This window comes from Suricata suricatta, chromosome 11 (genome assembly GCF_006229205.1).
Source record: "Suricata suricatta isolate VVHF042 chromosome 11, meerkat_22Aug2017_6uvM2_HiC, whole genome shotgun sequence".
NCBI lineage: Eukaryota > Metazoa > Chordata > Mammalia > Carnivora > Herpestidae > Suricata > Suricata suricatta.
The window spans coordinates 72,114,142-72,119,992 of NC_043710.1; the positions used below are offsets into that span (position 1 = coordinate 72,114,142).

General features: G+C 47.9%; 1 pseudogene; it reads right to left on the minus strand.

Moving 5' to 3' along the window:
- Nucleotides 1-279: 279 nt before the first annotated feature.
- On the minus strand, nucleotides 280-4,833 carry LOC115306327 (annotated as a pseudogene).
- Between the last annotated feature and the right edge of the window lie 1,018 nt (nucleotides 4,834-5,851).

Sequence of the window (5,851 nt, forward strand, 5' to 3'; positions counted from 1 at the left end):
AGCTGCTGAGAATCTGCACTTGTCAGCAGAGCCCACCACAGGGCTCAGATCTCATGAACAGTGCACAGAAATCAAGAGTCAGATGCTTAACGGAGCCTTTCAGGTGTCCAGGAAGTCATGGGCTTTAAATTACAGTTCATTAATGTACCTGAGTTTCTTTGTTTACCTCCTTGGTAGACCAGGAGCCAGGACAGCTACTTCAGTTTTATTAATCTTATTCAGTAAATACATCGAATTTTAAGTAACTTTTCTAGGGGATTGCTGAAGAAACTGCATGCCTCACTTCTTGCTGGCCTTTACTGCTGACTTGGTGACCTTGCCAGCAGTAGACTTCTTATCCACAGCCTTAATAACTCCCACGGCCACTGTTTGTCTCATGTCCCGCACGGCAAAATGGCCTGGAAGAGGGATGAAGAATGATGATGTTTCTGGAAAGTGATATGTAAGGACATGCTCCTTAGTCTATGCCTTGCCTCCAGGAAATAAAAGCTTTCTTCCTAAGACTCCGTAGCAATCCTCGGCTCACCTAGAGGTGGGTACTCCGAGAAGGTCTCCACGCACATGGTCTTGCTGGGGACCATCTGAAGAATGGCTGTGTCACCCGACTTCAGGGCCTTGGGGTTGTCCTCGAGCTTCTTGCCTGAGTGCTGATCAATCTTCTCCTTCAGTCTGGCAAACTTGCAGGAGATGCAAATTGTATGGCAGTCCAGACCTGGGGTATAGCCAGCATGGATCTGCCCGGGGTGATTTAAGACAATCACCTGGCACAAGAGGACAGAATTGTAGAAACATGGCACATGTGATCTGGGGCCACATCCTAAGGGGATCATTTTTGCTGTCCCCAGCCACATATCCACGGCAGATGTCCTTTACAAAGACATTCTTCATGTTGAAGCCCACATTGTCACCGGACAGGGCCTCTGACAGGGCCTCATGGTGCATCTCCACAGACTTGACCTCTGTGGTGAGGTTTGTGGGGGCAAAGGTGACCACTATCTCAGGTTTCAGGAATCCCGTCTCCACACGGCCCAGAGGCACAGTGCCAATGCCTATCCAAGGGAAGGGAAATCAGAGCTGTCCCACACACCTCTCCCTGCCTTGAGAAATGGCTTCTTGGGAGGTCCCTTGGCTCTGTGTGCAGGGACAAAGAGCCACGTATGGAACTAGTAGGATGCATTGCAAGGATCATGAGCTATTTAAACTACCTATTGCAGATGACAGCTTTGTAGTAGAGGCTAACGTCTGGGTTTATGATGCCTCCCATTTTGGTTTTCTTCTTCAATATAACTTTGGCTATTCGGGGTTTTTTGTGGTTCCATACGGATTTGAGGATAGTTTGTTCTAGCTTTGAGAAGAATGCTGGTACAATTTTGATGGGGATTGCATTGAATGTGTAGATTGCTTTGGGTGATAATGACATTTTAATGATGTTTATTCTTCTGATCCATGAGCATGGGATGTTTATTCCATTTCTTTGTGTCTTCTTCAATTTCTTTCATTAGTTTTCTATAGTTTTCATCATACAAGTCTTTTACATCTTTGGTTAGGTTTATTCCTAGGTATTTTATGATTTTTTGTGCAGTTGTGAATGGGATCAGTTTCTTGATTTCTCTTTCTGTGCTTCATTATTGGTGTATAAAAATGCAACCAATTTCTGTACATTGATTTCGTACCCTGCGACCTTGCTGAGTTCATGGATCAGTTCTAGTAGGCTTCTGGTGGAGTCGGTCAGGTTTTCCACATAGAGTATCATGTCATCTGTGAAAAGTGACAGTATGACTTCATCTTGGCCAATTCTGATGCATTTTATTTCCTTTTGTTGTCTGATTGCTTATGCTAGGACTTCCAGCACTATGTAAAACAACAGTGGTGAGAGTGGACATCCCTATCGTGTTCCTGATCTCAAGGGGAAAGTTGTCATCATCAAGACAGTATGGTATTGGCACAAAAACAGACACATAGACTGATGGAATAGAATAGAGAACCCAGAAAGGGCCTCACAAATGTATGGCCAATTAATCTATGACAAAACAGGAAAAAGTATCCAATGGAAAAAAGACAGCCTCTTTAGTAGGTGGTGCTGGGAGAACTGGACAGCAACATGCAGAAGAATGAAACTAGACCACTCTCTTACACCATACACAAAATTAAACTCAAAATGGCTGAAGGACCTGAATGTGAGACAGGAAACCATCAAAACCCTAGAGGAGAAAGCAGGGAACAGCCTCCTTGACCTCAATCGCAGCAATTTTCTACACATCCCCAAAGACAAGGGAATTAAGAACAAAAATAAACTATTGGGACCTCATCAAGATAAAAAGCTTCTGCACTGCAAAGGAAACAATAAAAAAAAAACTAATAGGCAACCAACAGAATGGGAAAAGATAGTGGCAAATGACTTATCAGATAAAGGGCTAGTAGCCAAAATCTATAAGGAACCCACCAAACTGCACACCTGAGAAACAAATAATCCAGTGAAGAAATGAGCAGAAGAAATGAGTAGACACCTCTCCAAAGAGGACATCCAGATGGCCTACAGGCACATGAAACGATGCTCAGTGTCACTCATCATCTGAGAAATACAAATCAGTTCCACACTGAGATACCACCTCACGCCAGTCACAGTGGCTAAAATGAACAAATCAAGAGACTATAGATGCTGTCAAGCATGTGGAGAAACGGGCACCCTCCTACACTGTTGGGGGGAATGTAAACTGGTACAGCTGCTCTGGAAAACAGTGTGTAGGCTCAAAAAACTATCAAAAGAACTTTCCTATGACCCAGCAATAGCACTGCTGGGGATCTACCCAAGGGATACAGAAGTGCTGATGCATAGCGGCACATGTACCCCAATGTTCACAGTGGCACTTTCATCAATAGCCAAATCATGGAAAGAGTCTAAATGTCTATCAACTGATGAATGAATCAAGAAAATGTGTTTTATATATACAATGGAATACTACATGACAATGATAAAGAATGAAATCTGGCCATTTGTAGCAAAGTGGATGGACCTCGAGGGTGTCATGCTAAATGAAATAAGTCAGGCAGAGAAGGACATATACCATATGTTTTCACTCATAGGTCTAATAGGAGAACAGGAGAAACCTAATGGAGGACTAGGGGGAGGGGAAGGAGGAAAAAGAGTTAGGGAGAGGAAGGGAGGCAAATCATGAGAGACTCTTGAATACTGAAAAGGAACCGAGGGCTGAAGGGGGAGGGGGAAAGTAGAAGGGGAGTGATGGTCATGGAGGAAGGCACTTGTGGGGAAGAGCACTGGGTGTTATATGGAAACCAACTTGACAATAAACTATATTTAAAAAATAAAGATATTTAAGCAAAAAAATAAACTACCTATTGCAATAACCGGAAATGCCGGGTGGTTTTGCACTTTGTCCTAGCTCAGAAGCTGTGGGTTCAAGTCAGGATTTGAACCCTGGAAGTCAGACACTGGAGCTCATTCCTAACTTCCTAATCGCAGAGATAGGTCTCCACTCCGCCCCTCCCAGCCCCTTCACCTCCAATCTTGTACATGTCCTGCAGAGGGAGCCTCAGGGGCTTGTTGACTGGGTGAGTGGGCGGGAGGATAGCGTCCAGGGCTTCCAGCAGAGTCACCCCCATGGCATTTCCCTCCTTCCGCCCCACCTTCCAGCCCTTGAACCAGGGCATCTGCAGGGATGGAGAGCGCACTTGAGTCTGGGGCGGGGTCTGGTGCGCCCCCTCCAGGACCTAACCACACCTGCCTTCCACCTCCACTCCTCACTCAAGTTGCTGCCGGGCTCCAGCACTTTGCTGCCATGCCAGCCTGAGATGGGCACGAAGGCCACGGCGGATGAGCTGTAGCCAATTTTCTTGATGTAGGCGCTCACTTCCTTGGTGATCGCCTGGAAGCGAGTGTCTGTAGGCAGAGTTGGTGGAGTCCATCTTGTTGACCGCCATGAGGAGCTGCTTCACGCCCAGCGTGTAGGCCAGCAGCGGGTGCTCGAGGGTCTGTGGGTTCTTGGAGATGCCGGCTTTGAACTCGCCCACACCCCCCACCACGAGGAGCACCACGCAATTGGCCTGCAGGCAGGTCAGGGGGCTGGGGCAGGGGGCCTCAGACAGGCTGACAGGCCGGAAAGCCGAGTGGCGCCTTGGGCAGGTCCAGATCTCTTTGTTAAAGCTGAAGGGCCTGCCCCAGAAACTTACAAAATTGGCCCACAGGGATTCATGGACTTTCCTGCACCATCAGGTCCTGCCTCCCAGTGAAACTCATCTGCTCCCACAAATGAGCTTTTAGTTCCTTCTTCCAGGAGCCCAAGGAGGTGCCTGAGGGCATACTGCTCTACCTGGGATGTGCCAGTTATCATGTTCTTGATGAAGTCCCTGTGGTCTGGGGCATCGATGATGGCGACGTAGAATTTGCCAGTCTCAAATTTGCACAGGGAGATGTCGATGGTGATGCCACGCTCTCTCTCTGACTTCAGCTTGTCCAGCACCCACGCATGTTTGAAGGAGCCCTTGCCCATCCGGGGAAGGCGAGGGGAGGATGGTGCATTGATGGTGAGTAGAACAGGTTTATGACAGCCAACTTCAGGGCACCTTAGACATGCGAAGTGCACCCTGCTTTCTGCACGCTGCAACCTAGACCCCCCCCCAAGGGGCACAGCCCCCACTCCCTGCCACTCATACATACAATGGGTGCCGTACCTCAGCTGCCTCTTTCTCAAACTGCTCAATGGTTCTCTTATCCATGCCCCCACACTTGTAGCTGAGTTGCCTGGTGGTGGTGGACTTGCCAGAGTCCACATGGCCAATGACAACAATATTGACATGGGTCTTCTCTTTGCCCATGGTGCAGCTTCACTAGTCACTGCTGGACAGACAGTGGGAGCAGATGAGGCCAAGGTGTTCTTAACCTGCCTCCTTCCTTTATTTCCCTCCTTTCTGCTTCAGTCCAACACCCCTTTCCACTTCAGTGCTTAGTCTAGAGTCTAAGACATGGCAGGCATAAACTGCAAAGTAAAACTAACCTGCCCAGCCTGGCAGGTGGGAACTAGTCCCAGGGTCCTGGTGGGGACTTCCAAGCAGTCCTAGCTCAGCCTTCCTCCTCTGTGGGCCTTCCCCAAAAGGCCAGAGCTCAGTCAATCCCTTCTCCCCATACCCTTCTCCCTCTGATTCATTTCTGGTACAAGAGACCCTGACGCTCTATAGTTTGCTTGTTCCCTATAAGAACTCACTTCTAAAGAAAAAGAAGAAAACTAGATCCAAAGACCAGCCAGAGCTACAGCAGCTATGATGGTAGCCAACGGCTTGTCTCTTGCCTTTATAAACCTAGCACGGGACCCTCCTTTTTCTGGTTCCCACCAAGTCTGAAACCAGAACCAACTGTTTAGAAAATGCCACTCCCTAACCCCAGTCCCAATTTGGAAGACTCCTATCTTGATTGATTCGAGTTTTGGATGAAGAGAGAGTGGGTGAGGCCCACTAATGCTTTTTCAAGTAGGATTACTAGGTGTGGGGAGTGGGGAGAAGGAATACATGTGCACAGCACCACACTTTGTGCAGGTGTTCCCTCAAGACTAAGGTACAGAATGGTTGTGGATCTTCATCCATTCAGCATTTACTGAGCACAGCATCCAACACTGTGCAGGAGGATGAAGACGCTCAAATTAGGAAGCAGTCAAGACCTCTCTTCTGAGAAGCTCTCAGGCCCCTGGAGACATGAAAGTTGCTTCTGGGTCTTCTTCAAGTCAGCCATCTAGGATCTCTTAGATTGCTTGCTGCTTGGCCTGCATAGAGACTGACTGTGGCTGTTTGGAGCCTTCTCTGAGGCTAGGAATGTCCTCATCCTTCCCCTAGAAAGTCCTTG